This window comes from Simochromis diagramma, unplaced genomic scaffold (assembly GCF_900408965.1).
Source record: "Simochromis diagramma unplaced genomic scaffold, fSimDia1.1 OVJJ01000206.1, whole genome shotgun sequence".
NCBI lineage: Eukaryota > Metazoa > Chordata > Actinopteri > Cichliformes > Cichlidae > Simochromis > Simochromis diagramma.
Genome location: NW_024386888.1, coordinates 275 through 15,114, shown reverse-complemented (window position 1 = coordinate 15,114; position 14,840 = coordinate 275). Strand labels below are relative to the sequence as shown.

General features: G+C 42.2%; 2 long non-coding RNA genes across 3 annotated transcripts; one reads left to right on the top strand and one right to left on the bottom strand.

Moving 5' to 3' along the window:
* Positions 1-1,180: 1,180 nt before the first annotated feature.
* On the top strand, positions 1,181-7,955 carry LOC120734738. The gene is made up of 3 exons (XR_005696100.1): positions 1,181-1,230; positions 1,725-1,898; positions 7,853-7,955. It is a non-coding gene; the product is annotated as an uncharacterized LOC120734738 (long non-coding RNA).
* LOC120734736 lies at positions 7,366-10,915 on the bottom strand. Of its 2 annotated transcripts, none has more exons than XR_005696098.1 (3): positions 9,678-10,915; positions 7,840-8,118; positions 7,366-7,584 (listed from the first exon to the last, which is right to left on the bottom strand). It is a non-coding gene; the product is annotated as an uncharacterized LOC120734736 (long non-coding RNA). The 2 variants fall into 2 exon arrangements; XR_005696099.1 differs by having other exon boundaries at positions 7,840-7,972; positions 9,678-9,792.
* Positions 10,916-14,840: the final 3,925 nt, after the last annotated feature.

Below are 14,840 nucleotides of genomic sequence, written 5' to 3'. Positions count from 1 at the left end.
AGTGGATGTGCTGCTGATAAACCTCATCAGGGGGAAACTGCTTCCCTCTGCTCACCTCTGGATAACCACACGACCTGCAGCAGCCAATCAGATCCCTCCTGACTGTGTCGGCATGGTGACAGAGGTCAGAGGGTTCACTGACCCACAGAAGGAGGAGTACTTCAGGAAGAGATTCAGAGATGAGGAGCAGGCCAGCAGGATCATCTCCCACATCAAGACATCACGAAGCCTCCACATCATGTGCCACATCCCAGTCTTCTGTTGGATCACTGCTACAGTTCTGGAGGATGTGCTGGAAACCAGAGAGGGAGGACAGCTGCCCAAGACCCTGACTGAGATGTACATCCACTTCCTGGTGGTTCAGGCCAAAGTGAAGAAGGTCAAGTATGATGGAGGAGCTGAGACAGATCCACACTGGAGTGCAGAGAGCAGGAAGATGATTGAGTCTCTGGGAAAACTGGCTTTTGATCAGCTGCAGAAAGGAAACCTGATCTTCTATGAATCAGACCTGACAGAGTGTGGCATCGATATCAGAGCAGCCTCAGTGTACTCAGGAGTGTTCACACAGATCTTTAAAGAGGAGAGAGGACTGTACCAGGACAATGTGTTCTGCTTCATCCATCTGAGTGTTCAGGAGTTTCTGGCTGCTCTTCATGTCCATCTGACCTTCATCAACTCTGGACTCAATCTGATGGAACAACAACAAACAAAGTCCATATGGTCTATATTGTTTTGGAAACAAAAACCTGAAAAAGAAGTAAAATCTGTAGAGAAACACTTCCACCACAGTGCTGTGAACAAGGCCTTACAGAGTCCAAATGGACACCTGGACTTGTTCCTCCGCTTCCTCCTGGGTCTTTCACTGCAGACCAATCAGACTCTCCTACGAGGTCTGCTGACACAGACAGGAAGTAACTCACAGACAAATGAGGAAACAGTCCAGTACATCAAGAAGAAGCTCAGTGAGAATCTGTCTGCAGAGAAAAGCATCAATCTGTTCCACTGTCTGAATGAACTGAATGATCGTTCTCTAGTGGACGAGATCCAACAGTCCCTGAGATCAGGACGTCTCTCCACAGATAAACTGTCTCCTGCTCAGTGGTCAGCTCTGGTCTTCATCTTACTGTCATCAGAAGAAGATCTGGATGTGTTTGACCTGAAGAAATACTCTGCTTCAGAGGAGGCTCTTCTGAGGCTGCTGCCAGTGGTCAAAGCCTCCAGCAAAGCTCTGTGAGTACATTTGTATTCATATGCTCGTTGACAAAAAGCAGGTGTGATCAACTAAAACCACTAACAAAATAACCCCCAAAACCACAGTTATGAGTGCTGGTGTCTGAAAAGTGTATACAACTGTTAAGTGATAATCAGTACTCACTTTGTTCAATACTGAATACCTGTCGGCATTTCTGAAGTTTTTCTGGGTGTAACTGTCATCAAAGTTACATCCAGACCTGGCCTTGAGTTGTTATCTAAGTTTTAATCATGAACTCTTCTTAAACGATGACAAAATAAAGAAATTTGGCACGTTTTGTTGATACCAAAAGCCTATTGAACTATCCACTGTTCTTTTACTGCTCTGTTCTCTGTTCTCTCTCTGATTGTTTCCACATGTTGCTCGTTACTTTCTTGACAAAAAGAGAATGGAATATTGCTAAATGTTATGTAATCTCATTACACTTGATCAAAAGTAAGTTTTTTTAAATTGTTTTTCTGTTATTTTTCAGACTGAGTCTCTGTAACCTGTCAGAGAGAAGTTGTGAAGCTCTGTCCTCAGGTCTCAGCTCTCAGTCCTCTAATCTGAGAGAGCTTGACCTAAGTAACAATAACCTGCAGGATTTAGGCGTGAAGTTTCTGTCTGAAGGACTGAAGAATCCACACTGGAAACTGGAAACTCTCAGGTGAGATCAAGCATTTTGTAATCAACTGGCAGAATTAGCAAATTAATAATAAGGTAATCCTTTAATAAGAGGAGATATGGGGGTGTTCTGATGTGCAAAGTACTCTTATGTTGAAAGATTCTAAAACAAGAAGTAGTTCCTGGGAACTGCTTTCTGTTTTATTGCTGTCTAAGTAGAAACTTGCTGATGAAATTACTGATGAGTTTGCAGAGTTGAATCCACACAACACAAATATTCTTACACCCGACAATATGTACATAGTCATGGTGTTGGGTGCTGAAGATCATAATTAGAAATTTAATTATAAACTCATGTAGCCAGTTAGTAAAAACCCAAGTCACCGTCAGACTAGGGTTGCCAACTTCCTGGGACACCTCGTGGCCAGGGCCGGGCGACCCAGTTGTCTCCACCCTTCCAAGTGTGGTGAATTTTTTAGCTCTTTTTTTGTGTGTGTGAAATTATTTTTTTAACCATTTGACTTGAAGTTGATTTAATGATGCATATTCTTTGTGATATGAACACATGGGAAACAAATGATCATTTAGCCATTTATTTGTAGCGCAAAATGACAACATTAACACAATAAAACAGGTCTCTTTCTTAAACAGAAGCCTGTCATCATGCTTAACTTTAGAGAATATAAGTTAATCTTTCTTTAAAAGAACTCTGTCCTGCTTAACTTAAAATTATATAAATTTATAGAAAACAATAGAAAGAAAAACATTCTTATAACAGTCCACATAAAGTGCATTTAGTGCAGTTGGCTTCAGTTGAGGAATTATTTCAGCTTTTCTAAAGCTAATCAGCTGCTCCTGTTTGTAAACCCGCTTGTTCCCATGATTACGCATCTTAACTCATCATCATTATTAATCTATGTATTACTTTTATGTATTAGTCATCTATTTGTTGTAATCATCTGTCCTTGCAGTTGTTTATTACACAAAATAAATTATGTTATCACACTTCTGGCCACATAGAGTTGATATTCACTGCACATGCTCACATTAACCTTAACCAGAGGGTTTAAAAACAACAACGTCTACATACCATATCTTCTGCTGCCATGGCCTGGTGAACAACAAATTGGTTAAGGGTTCCCTGAGCTTTCATGCCACTCATGTGCCCACCACTAGAAGCATGCTGCCAGTCCACCATGGCCTATGAAAAAAGTGCGACGGCACACAGTGCAGTGCGCTTTATAGGTGTTATCGCACACTTTTTCCAGCGAGGTGTTTTCATTTTCCCATTCCTCCCTGCACTTATGCAGCCTTTTTTTTTTCTTTCTCGGTGGGGTACAAACATTGCTGGTCGAAGGTGTACTGTCGTCCGAGACTTGCACCGCAGTGTCAGCGTTTGTTTCCCTGTTGGCCATGCTTCTTTTTGTGGTCATCTGTTGTCTTCTGGTATTTTCTCAGCGAGCGACCTTAACAAAGCGTTAATTCCATTAACATTTATAGACTACTTTTGATTCTCTCTGTATTACAGGACAAAGTGTGTCCCTTTGGAGCTCAATACGGGACGGGTACTTTTTATTTATTTATTTATTTTTTTGCGCCTGTCCCGTTTGGCTCTTTTGCATCAGAATTATTGTCTAAAGGCAAAGAAAGATGCCCAACGGATTTACTTTACCAAATTGACCATCCCAGCCTTGCCGTAATGGTCCATTTGATTCACCTTTTATTGTTTATTTTATTTTCACTTGCTGAATACGGGACAGACTTGACTGGGGGACAGAAGGGGAGAAAGAAAGAGGGAAAGAGAAACAGCTGAGAAGAGGGACGAGGGAGAAGGGCAGAAAAAAAAATGCATATATCGATCACCTGGATCACCTGTTGAGAAAGAAAAAAGAAAACAAGCAGAAGAGAACAAGAGTAATAGAATAAACAACATCACAATGATATATGGGAATATGACAGTAAATACTAAATATTAAACATTATTGTGCAGCACATAAGATCAACAGAACACAGTGTGCTTTGAGGTAGGAGCCAAAAAGGGTGTAGTTTGTGGGTGTGATCACCCGTGTGTACACCTGTGAGCATGGACGCGCTTGTTTTTTTTAAGAGGTTCTGTTGGGTCTAAACTCAGACCCCGCTGTATCCAAGACTTATTCCCGTGAAAGAAAAACAAGGCAACAGTGATCGATAGATTACTTGCGCAATGGAGGCCCCTCATCTGTTTCCAGCACGACAATGAACCCCGATGGCCTCCTCTCGCAGCCTTTTTATTGACAAACTTCAAACAATAGTTTACAAAACACCTCCCCTTTTGGTTACAAAGACAAGGACTGTGTGTGTGTGTGTGTGTGTGTGTGTGTGTGTGTGTGTGTGTGTTCCTGCTGATCAAAGGGTCTTATAACCTAAAAGCAGGAGCAACATCCTTGATCCTAAAGAGGGTAGTCTCCCCCACACCCAATGTATGGTTTACCATAGGTAACACAGTGAAACCATACAAAGGGTAGGAAGTTCTACCAAACATCAAACAGACCTTCAAAAGGACGTTCCTGTGATAAAACACTTCAACCTCGCACCCAGAACCTCGAGAATCTGGGGATGGGAGGAAAGAAAGAATTCCTTTCACAGAGTTAAAACAATGGACAAATGGTAAATTATAAAAATGACAAATGTTTAAACTATTTACTCTAACAGGTTCCTTCATGTAATGATCTGCTAGGGAGTGTGGGGAGCCACAGCCCTGTCCTTTATGGTATCAAGCAGGTATGGAGGAGATCAAAACTCCAGACATCCAGAGGCCCCCAGAACACAAGAGACCAAGGAAGACCAACAGAGGGGCAGCCGCGCCACTGACGTGTACTTTTGATTTCTGAAACGTTTCTCCCACTGAAAACATCCAGATGAACAGAATCAAGCTTTTTGGGATTTACGTACCTGGATGATTGAGCATCAAGACACAACTCTGTGACTTTTCTCAGATGAATAAATCCTCTCCTCCAGCTTTGTTTACATCTACCAGCCCTGTGGCGCTGCCCAGGGACAATAATCTATGTGAGAGGTGGAAAGTCATACAGGTGTCTGCTCCTGCCTTCAGTTATTTTATCTACTGTGTGTCAACTGGCTGAACCTCCTCCAACTGTCTACTGTCTCCCTAAACTCAACAATGACTTAGTTATCTCTCCATTCTCTGACCAAAGACATCCTGCTGCAGGAGGTTAACATAGGCAGCACTGATGATCCCACTCACTGTGACCAAACACCAGTTGTACCTGATTTGCTGCTCTGGTTTACATACCGTGACTTACACTCTGGCTGTCACCAACTTGAGAGGCTATACAGAAAAACTGGACTTGTCCATAAAATCATAAACTACATTATAAGGGACAGCATTGCTCAATCAACTCTAATACTACTGACATGTTATCTCTTCTAACTAAGGTACAGGACACTCAAACCTTGCTGCTTTTCAGTGAGAAGTCAAATGTCTGAATATGGACTGTAAGCTTGCTGAGAGTCCTCCTCCTTCCCGTGGGGTTTACTTTCTCTACTACTTTCACTATAAATCACGCCCCTTTCATGCCACCTGCAGAGGGCCACCAGCAGATGGAGCTGTCTTAAACAAATCCACTTGGATAGTTAGCTGTAGATGATTTTCTCAGTAAGATTGTAGGATTTTGAGTTATTCTTTAGATTTATTTCAACTCTTATATTGTGCACAAGCGTTGAGCGACCCATAATTTCTCTGTACTTTTCATAAGAGCAGCCAGACTTTCAGCTAGTTTTTCTTTTTTTAAGAGCTCTGCAGGTTTTATGAAGGTGTGTCAAAGTTGTTCTTCGGACATTGGCTGCTTTTTAAATCATTTTCAGTCCTCGTACAGGAACACTCTTCAAGCTAAATCCAAGTGTGTTAGACCAGAGTTAACCTGATAGATATGTGTGGGTGTGTAACTCTTAGGAGCTGATTGGCTGCTTTTTATGGGGGCTGGGTCTTTGGAAAGTGAGCAAACCACAGTTTTAGTAACACACCCTGAACTGCACACTTTAACAAACAACATGAGATTTTAACAGTAATGTAAAACTCATGTGATTCACTGTTATTAAGCACAAACACATCTATGGCCCTGTTTCCATTAGTAGCTGCTCAGATCGACTCACAACAGCTCGCCACGACTGGACTGGATCCACTGGTTTCCATTACAGTTGAGGACCACCTAATGTGGTCGTCTCAATACAGCCGAGTGTCGACTCACATCATTAGTAAGTGCTAATGCTGCTAATTTCCATCATATTTGTCATTTATTTCTCAAAGTTATTGAAGAAACAGTTATTCAGCTTCATTCCCACTGATCTCGACTACAAACTGTTTCACTTTGGTTTCTGTTTAAAGCCTCGATGTTTAAAATGTTTCCCTGTGATCACATTTGCACCGTCTGGTTTCAAAGTTTGTTTCTTTTGGTCATTTAGTCCACAGAGTCCTTGGTGTTCTGAAAGGGACCTATAAATAAATGCATTATTATTAATATTAATAATAAAGTAGTTGTTGTACATGTACAGACCATGAATATGGAGTCCAGCTGTGTTTGATGCTGCTGGGCAGACTGACCACTGGGAACCTCTGAGCTCTGCTGCTCCACTCTGTGGAGGAACCATGAAGGATTAGATCAACACAGGATAAAGATCCAGGAGTTTTCTGCTCAAATAACTTCATCTGAATCAAGTCTGTCAAGTTTTAAACTCTCAGATTGTGAACATATCAGTAATTTTCAGTCTGTTTTCATGGACGTCCTTTCAGTGGTGATGTCAGGGATGATTTTGAAGAAGCTCATCAAACTGAACCATCAGCAGATCACTGCTCCAAAACCAGAACATGATCCAAGTCTCCCTCCACCACCAGAACACCAGCTTTACTAACGTGGTAGATCAGTGTAGTACAGATCAATAACTGATGAGTCATTTGATCAAAATCACTGAGTGCTTCACGTCTGACCCTCTGATGCTTCTGTAGACATTTTGCATATTTAATGAATGTCTGACAGTTTTACATTCATTCTATGAACACAGTGGAAATGTTGTGTTAGAGTCTCCATGTTGTTTCCAGCATCATAAATTCTTAAGTTCAGAAAATTAGATTCTTTCTTCACAGCTGAAAAACAACAACATTTATTCTCTATTGAAATCTGCATCGTCCACTCCAAAGGTCACAATCTGAAGGTAACATCTGGTTTTGTTCCCTGTGGTTAACTCTGAGCATCAGTATGGTGGATTTATCCACTACATCCACACCACTGTGGTTCAGTGTTGTCCTGATGGAGTAACAGCAGCCAGTATGATCCAGGCTTTAGCTGCTGGGTCTCTGTGTGACCTCTCAGACTGTTTAACAGATCAGACACAAAGAGAATCAGAGCAGCTCTGTTCTTTAAAGACAAACATGAACCCACTCAGGTCACACTTTCCCCACAGATATGAGCATCACTGTCCTCAAACAGCAAATGACCAAGTCGAACATTTGGATCTTTTCTCTTTCATTGTTTTCTTTTTAATGAATCTTTGTAACAATCTGAGGATGTTTCAGGTCATATTTATCCAGGAAACACAAACATGTAAAGGAGTCATCACAGCTCTCTGACCTCGTTGCTCCAGGTTCACCACTGAAGCCTGGAGGATTTAGATCTTTGGACCGGTCACTCCTCACAGACGGACAGCTGGACCCTGCAGACTGTGACCTCTGACCTCTGCAGACACAAACATGATTGAAGCAGCTGTGATCACACAGACTGCAGATAATGCAGCTGTTTCCTGTCAGTAACATCCTCTTAGATTAGAGTTCAGCTTTTTACAGGAAAACTGGACAAAACTGATTTTTGTTACAAACTCATTTTCATTTCCTCTCAGCTCACAAACACAGTCAGACAATCAACCAGAGTCAACACTGATTATAATGTCAGTGCAGAATTATTTCTGTTACTCAGTGAGTTCAGCTCTCTGACCTCGTTGCTCCAGGTTCACCACTGAAGTTTGGAGGTTCATCTTTGGACCGGTCACTCCTCACAGACGGACAGCTGGACCCTGCAGACTCTGCTCTGTCCTCCTCTTCCTCCATCATCATCATCTTCAGTCAGTCTGAGAGGTAAACCACAAACACTCAGTGAGTTCACATTAACAGGAGGAACTGAGTTACAGTCGCTGACCTCTGACCTGTCATGTAACCTAGAAACCAGGTCAATATGTCTGTAGGTTCAGTCATCCAGGTCATGTGATCTAAGGAGCTTGGAGAGAAAAGAGACGTCTTTAAGTTTCTGGAAGACGTTTCATCAGAGAAGCTTCTTCAGCTCTAAAACCAAACGGTGGAGAGTCCCAGATATTTAAACCTGAGAGAGAAAGAAATCATGTCGCTGACCCACCACTGATGTTATTTCAAGGAGGAAACTGAGAGCCTTTGCACCAGGAGCACAAACATCAGCTCCAGCAATGATCCACTGATGTGTTTTTATTCCATGTATGAATGTTGTTATTGACAGAGATGACGTTTGTGTGTCAGTGATGCAGTGACTGTTGTTGTTACCTGTACAGGCTGGTTAGACTCTATGAAACAGATCATACAGATCTCTGCATGTTAGAAGAGACTATTAAAGGTCATGAATGAGACAAAGGCAGGGAGGCGTCCTTTACAGCTAAACAGCAGAGTGAGAGAACAGCCAGCACCTCTACATTTATCACATTATACAGCACATGTATGATACTGACAGGGATGAGAAGAATTTAGTGATTCTGATCCCATCATTGATATTACTTATTGATTCTCAGTAGCTCTGCTCTGACAGTCACCACCATCACTGAGCAGCATATCAAAGACATTTGTGCACATTAACTGCATGTTGTGGCTCAAATGTTTGTGCATGTTGGAGGCATTTCCTCTTTGTTGTGATCAGTGTTGGTCATTACTCAAAACAGTCATTATTACACATATTACACAGAACACTTTAATTAAAAGTAATGGAGTACGTTACTTCATTACTCCTCATAACATTACTTTGATGTTACTGTGTAAAATGAACAAATGAGCATGTAACAACATAACGCTGAGGTACAGCCCCACACACCAACACAGATCCTGATGAGGTCACGTGATGTTTCTCTGAGTGTTTATGAACACAAATCAAAGATGAAACAGCACAAAGACACTTCAAAGTGATTCTACTGTAGAAACATGAACAGGTAGAAACCTGCAGCCTGACTGCTCATCACTTTGTTACCTGTTCAAGTTCAGCAGCAGCAGCTCACTTTATCACGGTGCTGGTCTGGGGTCAGTGTTTACTCAGCTTTAACCTCACTCTGGGTTCTTGGTTAGCTTAGCGTTAGCTTAGTGTTAGCTTAGTGTTAGCTTAGTGTTAGCTTAGCGTTAGCATGCTGTCTGACTAGCTTAGCGTCAGAGCTCTGCAGGTGTCTCGTGTGTAAATATTAATCACAGTGACAGTAAAGGACGTCAGGGCTGTGACGTCATCACGTACGCTGCGTCCTCTGTGGGCTCTGAGTGAACTCACAAAGTACAAGTACACAAACACGAACGTAGCTCAGAGTGGCGGACACACTCGGCCTCGTTGGTCCAGCTGTGAGTCCGTTACCGTGAACTATGGAGCGGCAGATTTGTGCTGAACTAAGCTGCACACAGCTGATGTTAGCCAGGAAACATTACACACTGACTTTAATGGAGAGACCGGAAATACAAACACACACAGTTTGTTGTGTGAAGAAATCAAACACGAGCTGAACAAACAGTAAAGTTCCTAAAGACAAACTGTTAAAGGAGGAAACAAAGCAAACTTACAGTTTCTTCACACACCAACAACAAGCTCCACTCCACACCTGGACACTAAACACGGACACACAGGTGAGCTGCTTCCTGGAAGGAGGCGGGGCTCCACCTGAAACTCAGCACAGGTGGGAGGGGCTCAGCTCTGTGTGCTGATGTGTTAACTTTAAAAATATGCCGTCTGACTGCTCAGACTGAGTCAGAGTAAAGTTCACATGCTGACGTGTGGAGACATGAAACCTTGTTGTAGCTGCAGGTGTGAACACACTGATCCCAGATCAGCTCTGCTGTATTTGTAACATGAACATTTCTGCTGCAAAGCTTCAAATGTTCAGCATGTTTCTCTGTTTCCAGTCTATAGATCCAGTCACACTTTCTACCTTCACCTGTGCAGTAAAGACTGAGAGCAGAGCTGAAACCAAGCGTCCAATCAGTGAGCAGCATCAACACCTGAGCTTCATTCAGACTCTGTTATTGAAGATGTTGTTGGTACAAAGTTCATCTGCTGCTCACATGAATCCATGAAAGATTTATTTCACTGAATGTTTCTTCAAAGCTCATTTCAACCTGTTGAAGTCATGAATGAAAGTGCAGACTGAGTGTAAGAGACAAAGTGAACGTTTATGTTTTATTTGTTAAGGTGGTGCAGGTGTTGTTCCTGCAACCTTCCGGTTACAGATGAGTTTCCCAATCCACTGAGTCGCTGTAACCACCACAGTGACAGGAAGTGTTTTTATGACTGAAACACTGAAATGATGCTAACGGCTGTCGTTAGGCTCACTGACAGCAGTGCTGATGTGTTCATGTCAAACACTGGCTCAGGTCAGACTCCTTCATCCTTCTCCAGCGTGAGGCCGCCCTCAGACCCACAGGAGCTCTGACCTTTGACCTCCTGTACACAGCTGGCTTCATCAGCAGCTCGTTCTCTAAACTCCATTTATAACTCAAATATATTTCAGATTTCTGAGCTCTGCTTTGAATCTGTGCCAGCTGACATCACAAAATTCTCATGAGACTCGACACAAGAAATAATCCTGACTGACTTTATTTAAGACTCAGAACATGAGACAAAGTTCAGCCAGCAGCACTGAGACCTGATCCTGAACCCTGAAGCCCTACGACTCATTTCAGCACCACCTGAAAACAAAATCCTACATTTGTGAGCCGGTGTGAGAAAATCCAACGATACAAACTGAGAATCCAGGCTGTGCACAAAAACAGCTATACAAGGATGCATTTAAGGACAAGAGGACTTTCCAGCATCACGTCTATTAGCTGGGCTTCTTAAATGAAATGATGGACGTGGATCTGTCTCAGCAAGCAGCTTCTTCCTCCATGGATGTCCACGAGCTGCTTTAACCTGAGGGACCCAGCAGAAGGCGGAAGAGGAGGAGGATGGATCAGCGTCTGACACCCTGTGATATCGAATCCCAAGAGGACACAAAACAAAAGAAAATCAATAATTGGAGGTGAGCTTCCCTCCCTCCAAGACATCTACAGGAAGCGGTGCCTGAGGAAAGCGGGGAGGATCATCAAGGACTCCAGTCACCCCAGCCATAAACTGTTCAGACTGCTTCCATCAGGAAGGAGGTTCTGCAGCATCCGGTCCCGTACCAGCAGACTGAGAGACAGCTTTTTCCATCAGGCCATCAGACTGCTGAACACGTCATAGACACCTCAGCTTCACTACTGGAACTTTAACATTATGCACTCCACACTGTATATAAATGCCACTTGTTTTGCACATATTCAACTCTGTATATTTTATATATTTTATTATTATTATTATTATTATTATTGTTGTTTTTTTTTTTTTTTTTTTTTTTTTTTTTTTTTTTTTTTTTTTACTATTTAATTTGTAAAAATGTGTACACACACACACACACGTAGGAAAATATTTAGTATACACATCCAGAAATGCATACACTATTATATATTGTACATATATTTATTAGTTTCAGGTCGGCCATTCTTGTATTTTGCTCGTTTGTGTTGTTGTGTTTGGCACATCTCTGTTGCCTGTGGGGCTCGCACACAAGAATTTCACTCGCATGTGCTGTGCCAGTGTGCCTGCACATGTGATGTGACAATAAAAGTGATTTGATTTGATTTGATTTGATTTGATTTCAAGCGCTCCCTAGAAGAGCAGCATCTGATCACAAGCCTGCACGGGCCAATCACAGCTGGAAGTTTCCTGGATGTGATCTGGATGAGCAGAAGTCAGGTGGCCACGGCAGAAAGTACAAGAGCAGTAAAAGATTAAGAGAAAAAGAGAAAAACAGTAGAACAGACTAAGATAAACAGACATAATATAATAGTACGTAGAATAAAATACTTTGTTACAAAGGGGAAAAATTGCACTTGGTGTCATTGCACATCAAGGAGACAGGACGAGATTTACAATTGTGTATGGGATGTGTGTGTTTGTCTGCACATGTGGGGTCCTCTGCAGAGACCATGTTGTGGAGTCTGACAGCAGTAGGGAGGAAAGACCTGCAAAACCTCTCGGTCACCTGTGCTTGGTGTAAATTCAATGACTCAAGCCGCAGTTGGTCGTCATCTTCATTGAAAAATAAATATGAATAAATGATAACAAAATAAATAATAACTGTAACAGAGACTGAAGAAGATTGTAACAGAGTCCAACAGTCTGCAGTGGCCACCACAGGCTTCACATCACAAGTTCCACATGTCTGTGACGTCTCCTTGCCCTTGGACTCATGCCTCGATGAACAAGTAGGTAGAGTTCAAATGTGGGTTTATAAGTACAATTTACTGTTAGTGCTGCTGTTTGTGTTTTGTCAGGTTTGTTTCATGAACATTTCTCAGACAGAAGAAGGTGATATTCCAACGGAGCTGAAAAGGAGAGCCGTCGATGCCTTACATTTGAAGAGCAGAGCAGCTGAAGAAAAGCTGTGACTCCACTGTGAGATGGACGCTGTGATTCATCACCAGCAACACACTGACCTGCATTCATCCATAGATGACACTCAGGACCCTGGTTCCACAGCTGTTCTTGTTCACAGCATCCAGTTAGAGAGGAAACTGGATAATGCAATGATGATGTTCCAGCGTCATGTTGTTGCTCCTCCTCCACATGCTTACCTGCCGCAGTTTAACTCCGCCTCTCAGACAGTCACGTCACCTGATCTGCATGTTTTGCTGTACGATGACATCATCTTGATGTTGACGAGGAGGGCGAGAAAAACTAGTTTAGTCCTGCAGATGGCGATCTTGCACCGTGTTCAGAGAGCCGACACTTTGATGGTGCTGCTCTACTCAGCTTACTTTAGCCTGGGTTGGACTCTATATGAGCAGCTTCCACTCTGGTTTCACTCTTAAACACACTTGTCTGATTTCACTTGTAAAAGCTGAAGAATATTTTATTACAAAATGATTTGTTGGTACATTTTTTGAGGGTCAAATATCCTGTTTGATTTGAGGAATGAACTGTTAAGGTGGAAAAATGAATCAGGTTAAAATACTTTAAATCAGTGCAGATGTATAATGTAATTTAACATGTTGATAATGGTTGTAGTGGGCTTGTAATGTAATGTGTCTGATTAAATGTGACATTAATGCTGTCGCTGCATAAACCTGATAAAACAGTTCTATTAGTGGGTCTGTGTGATCAGCATCAGTGGGTGAAGCTGAGGCCTTGACTAGTAGAACGTCACGTTGGTGACAACACATGAGCCAACATCAGACTCCGAGCGCTACGATGCTAAAGATCAGAAGTGTGACATCATCGTTACCTGGCAACAGCAGCCCTCATCTGACTTTATTGGAGGATATTTACACCAGCAACACTGTTTAGTTTGATATGACGGATCAACAACATGCTGTGATATCCAGTTCATCTGTAACAGATACTGGATCTAATCAGTCAGCAGATATTTGATCAGCTTATTTATAACTACACTAGAAACAAACACAACTGTGTTGGTGATTCATGCAAACTTGCATATCAGCCTTTGAAGGTTTTGTAGTATTGAGAACAAAGAGGTTGTGTTAGGGCTGAAAAGCCCGACTTGTTCTCCTCTGCAGGTCATCAAATGCACCACAGAAAGTTTGGATTTACAAACTGTCTCATGTTATTGGAAACGATCCACATTTGCATCCATTCACGGTACATTTGACATGAACACGTTTGTACACATGATGAAAGGACAGATGGTGTTTTGTGTGTCCTTCTTAAACTTAGTGTGGATGTTTCATCATGTAGAACTACTTAGAACAAATTCTTTGGAACATTTGGAGAACACTTTAGGAAAGTACATACCTGGTAGAACATTTTCTTAAGCAGAGCCGAGCTGCAACATGACTGTGAGCATTCAGAAGAATAAAGTCAGAATACTTTATTATTATGAAGACTAACGTGCACCTTAATGCTGCCGATGAACACACATGTTCTTTGTGAAAGCATGTGTGAGCACAGGACGTTCACCACACTGACCCCACTTCGCCCCATTTCTTCATCCACTTCTTGCTCTTGTGCTTGAAATGAGACGCAGCAAAGTCAGAGGCTCTATAAATCCACACAAAGGGGGCTCGTTAGATCAGGATACTGGATGTGATCCATAGAAACAGGATAATACACCCCTTTATTTGAAGCATCTGTAGCACTGCCTCAGTTCTGGATGTTTCCACAGACTCCTCTGTGCACCTAAAGAAAGGTCAAAGGTCAGCAGCACATGTAGTTGGGACAATTCTTCAGTCGCACAAATTACAACAATCATTTTCCTCCAATGACGACTTTTCACTTGCAGAAATGTCTTGTGTGATTTCCAGGCTGTGATATAAAAACTAGTTCCTAATGCAGCGACTCACTCAGTAAACATGTGTTTTCCTCTCACCAACCTCACCCACCGATCCAATAGATCAGGAAGTGGGCAGTATAGTACAAGATGTGTTATTTTGTGCTGCACTGCCCAACTAAAGATATCTGCCAAGTGTTGAATGATCAGATGTTTAGTTTGGGGACGATACAGCAGAAGATCAAGACATGAAGTGGAGATAGAACACAGAAGACCTGCAGCAAAGGTCAGAGGTCAGACTGGGGCCCTGGATTCAACAATGAGGCCAAAGAGCATCAAGCAGTGACTAAAGCAGAGCCCAGGAACCGTTCTGAATTCATCACACAGTCAGAACAAATGTCTGCTGATGACTTCATCTCAT